The sequence below is a fragment of the Meriones unguiculatus genome (assembly GCF_030254825.1).
Source record: "Meriones unguiculatus strain TT.TT164.6M chromosome Y unlocalized genomic scaffold, Bangor_MerUng_6.1 ChrY_unordered_Scaffold_25, whole genome shotgun sequence".
Taxonomy (NCBI): Eukaryota; Metazoa; Chordata; class Mammalia; order Rodentia; family Muridae; genus Meriones; species Meriones unguiculatus.
In genome coordinates this window covers 20,791,686-20,798,581 of record NW_026843710.1, presented here as the reverse complement: position 1 = coordinate 20,798,581, position 6,896 = coordinate 20,791,686, and positions in this window count along the sequence as shown.

Sequence of the window (6,896 nt, the reverse complement as noted above, 5' to 3'; positions counted from 1 at the left end):
TTTCATAGGAACACATCAAGGTACTTTATGTCTTTGACCAAATACAAAAATACACAAGGAAGATATCATCCTCTATGAACAAGTGGGCTTCATCGCAGGTATGCAAGGGTGGTTCAATATACAGAAATCCATCAATGTGATCCACCATATTAAAAAAAATAGAAGAAAGGAAAAAACACATGATAATCTCCTTAGATACTGAAAAAGTATTTGACAAAATCAACACCCCTGATTTTGGTCTTGGACCATTGGAGTTAAATTCTGTAAAACATTTTAAAATTTATCAGTTATTTTAAAATTGCAACCCTTGGGCACTCTACCAAAGAACTTAAAACAGTGACTCAACACTTTGGGGGAAATAAAAAACCTTTTGTATTTATTTTATTAGGTTAACAAAGTAAAACCAAGTAATGTTGTTTAAGCCAATTAAACAGAAACTGCAGTTAGTACAATATACTCAGGTAAAAACAACAACAACAAAAAAAAAAAGAACAAAAAAAACCCTATAAAATATGTTGTTCTTCATTTAAAAAGACTGGAGATTCATCAATGCAAAATGATCGCTTATGCTCTTTTACAGGACAAAAAGGACTAGAGTTCTATATTAGCACAGGATTATGCAGGGCTATATTCAGATCATTGTTAACCATTATATAAAATATATGCCTGGCTACCACTACCTAATTAAATAATTTAATGCTGTTTTTTTCTGGCCTATAATTTGGTACCGCCAGAGTAGTAAATTTTTGCTGAGGGCTACAGAATAAATTTAGTTCTATGTTTAATGTTAAATAAAACTTTTGTCCTTCAATTTTTTGCTGTTAAGTTTTAATACAGTACAATAGGATTAATAAGATTTACTAGCCCCTTTATAAATTATGTTTAATTGAAAATTTTGCATTGATTTTAGTTTAAAAAGAACAGATTTAAAGTTATGCTAACAATTATAGTTGAGTATACGATTGGAGTTTTACCTAGTCTCTTTGTCCAGTTTTTTTTTTTTTTTTTTGATGTTAAATCTAAAATTAGTCACTATAAAGTTTCCCTATATAGATTGAACTAAAATTTGGTTCTAAAACATAGATTTGAAAAATATGCCAAAATTGAGATTACAACATCCTGTTTTATAGGATGAAGTTTAGAGTAGATGATAAATGTAGACAAAGAGTAACTCAAATATGCTGGCCCTCAGACTTGTCAGAGATCTGATAAATATGGCCATTTTCACATATGTAAGCTTATTATGACAGAGTCCAAACTGTTTAGGCAAAAATAATAATAATAATAATTAATTTTTATAGGTGCATCCTATAGTTTTTCCAATTAAAACAAAAGTTACCCCAGTTGTTGGTACTTTAACAGTATTTACTGATGCTTCAGTATTTGGTGTTGCTGCCTATGCTTATAAAAGAAAAACAATATCATTTCAAGAGTCTAACACATCTGCACAAAAAGCCGTTACCTGAAGTATTGGCTGTGTTTCAAAGTTTTAATAAGCAGTCTTTGAACATTTTTACAGATAGTGCAAATATATCTCAGCCTTTGCCTAGGTTAGAGACTGCAGGTCAAATTAAGACATCTTCTCCTGCTGGAATTTTATTTTTACAAATTCAAACTTTGATACAAAAAATAACTTTCGGTTTTTTATAGGAAATTATAGGGCTTATTCAAATTTCCTAAGACCCCTGTTAAAGGAAATGCGTTGGCTGATAAACTCACCAAAATTTATGGTTTAGAGTCAAAAAACCTAAACAAAGAGACTAGGTAAGGCTCAACTGTAGTATTTAGCATGACTTTAAATCTGCTCTTTCTGAAGTAAAATCAAAGCAAACCTTTTAATCAGATACAGTTTATACAGAGGCTAGCAAATCTTGCTGATCCTACCACTTTGCATTACAATTCAACAGTAAAAGCTTTACACTTAGCACTAATCAGAGGACTAAACATAACTCAGAGATCTAAACAAAGATGATCACAAATCATGACTCCACCCTCTTTATTTCTGGACCAGCATGGTGGCTGGCCACATGTAACTGAACTCAGCTGGAAGCCCTAAACAAATATGGCAGCAAAACTGGCTGATTTGGAAGGACCTCCTCCCCCTTCAATCTGACCCTAGCTTATCAGGTCTCATCAAGGCTGGCTGCATCCTCCTCTTCAGCAGTATGAGTCTCAGGGCATTGTTCTTCTGTCCTCTGCTTATCACACTCTTCCTGCCTCCTCTCCTGCAGGTTTGTGAAGGTACACTTAGTGAGGACTAGAGTAACTGCTCAGTTAAAAGTCACTACCTAGGAAATTTCAGATCCAAGACCACAGTCATTCAGTACATTCCCCTTACTCCCACACCACATTTTAGCTTCCCTACAGCTGGTGCTAATCCACATCATTTGGCAACATTCTATGAGCAGGGTTGCCTTGGCTTGTGGAGAGCCAGGGTTTGGTTGCCATGGCGCTGGCTTCTGCCCTTCTAAACTGGTAAACAAGTCCTAGAGCACATGACTGTTATGACCGTTGGGCAACCATCGTCTTGAGCCCAGCCCAGGGCGTCATATGGGGTGATGGGTGAGCAGCCAATCAGGGGATGATACGTCATCTCCCACCACTCTGGTGCAAGCAGGGCTTAAATAAACAGCGCCACTTCGGGGCTCGGGGTCTTCCTCCTATCATCGTTTGACTGCAATAAAGCTTGCTGCAGAAGGATCCTGTTGTCCGCATGCATTCTTGCTGGCAAGACAACCACGCGGCTCACAACATTTGGTGCCGAAACCCAGGACGCCGGGAGCCCGCCATTGCCGGTGCCAAGGAGACCCCCGTTCGAGGGGAGGATTCAGAACTGCAGCAGTGAGATTACTTCTGAGAGGCATGTTTGGTCTTGATTTATCTCATCTTTCACTTCAGCTAGCAGAAGCCTTTATTTCTTTCTCTGTTGTGACCATTGCCCTCGTCCTCTTTTTTTTGGTTTCATACAAGCTTAAGGGTGACCTTGAAAGGAAAGAGATTAACGGAAAGCTAAGAGTAGGCACTAAGGGAGTGTTAGAGGAGATACAAGACAGCATGTCAGAAACAGAACGTGACAAAAGATTAGGGGCCCCAATGGATAGAAATAAAGACATCTCTAAGAAAAAAGGCCCTTCTGCAGATGTTAAAGCCGCAGGAGTGAGAGATAAGGGAAAGAACGCCCTGGGAGAGAAACATGATAAGGAGAAGAAAAAAATCTAAAAAGGAGCCTCTCTATCCGACAAAAAAACTAGAGGCTTTAGAAATTGGCAATTCTGAGTCAGAGGAGTTAAGTCCCTCCGAGGGGTCAGAGGAAGAAGCAGCCGCTATGAGGAAGAACGATACCACCCAGATGAGCGGCCATTACTGTTGTATCAAAAGCAAGGTAGTATGAGGAACAGGAAGGGCGCACTTTCTCATTCGGCTGCTCCCGTTGTCTCTACTGCTCCTCCGCCCTACACCAGGAGGCACTGTCCTGATTCCTTCTTTTCAACAAAAGATAGAAACAAAAATGTTCAGACTTTTCCAGTATTTGAAGATGTGGAGGGAGGCTGTGTCCACGTACCTGTAGATTACCCTCTAGTCAAGGAACTGGCAGAGTCAGTTAATAAGTACGGGGTGGATGCTAATTTTACAATTATGCAGCTTGAAAGGCTAGGCTCTACAGCAATGACCCCAAATGATTGGCAGACTGTAGTGAAAGCTGCCCTCCCTAATATGGGAGTGTATTTAGAATGGAAAGCCTTATGGCATGATGCCTGTCAATCCCAAGCTAGGGCTAATGCCAATGCAGAAGACAATCAATGATGCTGGACATTTGAGCTACTAACAGGACAAGGTCCACATGTTCAGCAACAGACAGATTATGATTGGGGAGCGTACAGCCCAATATCTGCTGCTGCAATTAAAGCATGGAAGGCCCTTTCAAAAAAGGGCGGGACCGAGAGCCATTTAACAAAATTATCCAGGGTCCTCAGGAGTCATTCCCAGAATTTGTGGCCAGAATGACAGACACAGCAGGCAGAATATTTGGAGACCCGGAAAGGGTCTGACCAATGATAGAGCAACTGGTGTATGAGAATGCTTCACCAGAATGCAAGGCAGTCATTACCCCCAGAAAGAGCAAAGGACTGACAGATTGGATAAAAGTTTGCCGAGGACTCGGAGGCCAGCTTACCAACGCCGGCCTGGTGGCAGCCATATTACAAAACAATAACCACCCAAGTTCTGGAAACAATAAAGTTTGTTTTAATTGTGGCAAAATGGGTCATTTAAAAAGAAACTGTCGTATGTCTGTGCAAAAGAAAGTTCCTGGACTTTGCCCTAAGTGTAGAAAAGGCAATCACTGGGCTAATGAATGCCGCTCAGTCAGAGATATTCAGGGAGAACTTATACAGCATGACACCCCCTCTAAGGAGAGAGATAAAAATGTTCCAAAAATGGACTTCAGGGCCCCAGATCTCAGGGCCCCAAAAGATATTGGACACAGGCAGACAATGGGAGGGTTTATCCAGTAATAGAGCAACAAGAGGATCAGCAGGGTTGGACCTCCGTTCCACCTCCCAATTCTTATTAATGCCACACATGGGGGTGCAACCTGTCCCAGTGGAGTTTGAAGGCCCCCTGCCTGAAGGAAGTGTCAGACTTATTTTGGGTCACTCCTCTCTCACTCTAAAAGAACTTATGGTCCATCCTGGAGTATTAGATCAAGATTTTATGGGACAGCTCCAGGTGCTTTGTTCCTGCCTTGAAGGCGTATTTTCTATTTCTCCTGGAGATAGGATTGCTCAATTGGTCCTCCTCCCAAGCCTTCATGATTGCTTTCCATTTACCGAAACATCAAGGGGTGCAAGAGGGCTTGGTTCCACAGGAACAGATTTTGCTCATTTGGTAGTTGATCTTAAAACTAGACCTACTCTACAATTACAGATAGAACGGAAAAGTTTTACTGGTATTTTGGACACAGGGGCTGATAAAAGCATTATCTCTTCCACCTGGTGGCCTAAGGTGTGGCCTGTTGGTATATGAGGCCAGCCCTGCGATTAGTTCATGTTATTTGATGTGCCAGGCACCAGAAGGTCAAATGGGAAGCTTCATACCATATGCACTTCCTCTCCCTGTCATTCTCTGGGGAAGAGATATTTTGCAGGATTTAAGATTAGCATTGACTAATGAGTATTCGCAACAAGCGGTTGATATAATGAAAAGGATGGGTTATAAGGAAGGAAAAGGCCTTGGTAAACAGGAACAAAGGAGATTACACCCAATTTCACAGGAAAGTAATACAGGGAAACAAGGCCTGGGTTTTCATTAGCTGCCATTGTGGGTTCCATGGCCATATCTTGGCTCACAGAGGAAGCCATATGGGTTCCACAATGGCCCCTTTCCTCTGAAAAGCTAGAAGCCGCTACAAGGCTGGTTAAAGAACAGGTACAGCTTGGTCATTTGGAACCATCTACTTCCCCCTGGAACACACCTATTTTTGTTATTAAAAAGAAGTCTGGAAAATGGAGACTTCTTCATGATTTAAGGGCCATTAATGCACAGATGTGGCTCTTTGGCTCTGTTCAGGGAGGCCTACCTTTACTTTCTGCTTTGCCTAAACAATGGAGAGTCATAATTATAGATATCAAGGATTGCTTCTTCTCCGTTCCTCTGTGTCCATGAGAGATTTGCCTTTACCCTACCTGCTGTTAATCACCACGAGCCAGACAAAAGATATCAATGGAGAGTTTTACCTCAAGGCATGGCTAATAGCCCCACCATGTGTCAATTGTATGTGCAGATGGCTCTTGAACCAGTTAGACAGCAATTTCCTTCCTTGTTGCTGATTCATTATATGGATGATATTCTCTTGTGCCATGAGGAGTTAGCCATTTTGCAAGATGCATATCCTTTGTTGCAAAAAACCCTGCAGCAATGGGGATTGCATATTGCCACTGAAAAGGTCCAGATTTCTGAGGTAGGTTCCTTTTTGGGAATGGTCATTTACCCGGACAAAATAGTTCCTCAAAAAATAGAAATTTGCAGGGACCATTTGTATACCTTAAATGATTTTCAAAAATTATTAGGTGATATAAATTGGCTTAGGCCGTTTTTAAAGATTCCTTCTGCTGAATTAAAACCCCTATTTGATATTTTGGAAGGGAATGCTCATATTTCTTCACCCAGAGCCTTAACACCGGCTGCAAGCCGCGCCCTGCAAGTGGGAGAAAACACTTTGTAAGATGCCCAATTAAAACGTGTAGATAAAACTAAGACCTTTTATCTGTGTGTTATTAAAACTAAACATTTACCAACTCCTGTATTATGGCAAGATGGACCCTTATTGTAGGTTCATCCCAATGCTTCTCCTGCAAAAATTTTTGAATGGTATCCAGATGCAGTTGCTCAACTTGCACTACGAGGGTTAAAAGCCGCCATTACACACTTTGGGAAGGAGCCAAAGTTCTTAATAGTGCCTTATACAGCTCATGAGGTTCTGGTATTGACTGCTACCTCTGATACTTGGGCGGTGCTAGTTACCTCCTTTAGTGGCTTGATTGATAATCATTACCCTCAACACCTCATTTGCAATTTGCTTTAACTCAAGAGGTAGTCTTCCTGCATATAACGTCCCAGAAACCACTTCGGGATGGACTGGTAGTTTATACAGATGGGTCAAAAACAGGAGTAGGAGCTTATGCGGGTAATAATAATATTGTTTCTAAGCAATATCATGAGACTTCGCCTCAAATTGTGGAATGTTTAGTAGTGTTAGAAGTTTTGACAAAATTTCCAGGTCCTTTAAATATTTTTCTGATTCTAGTTATGTGGTAAATGCAACCAAAAGTTTAGAGGCTGCTGGATTGATCAAGGCATCTAGCAAGCTTGCAAAAACTTTTCAAAAAATTCAGTTT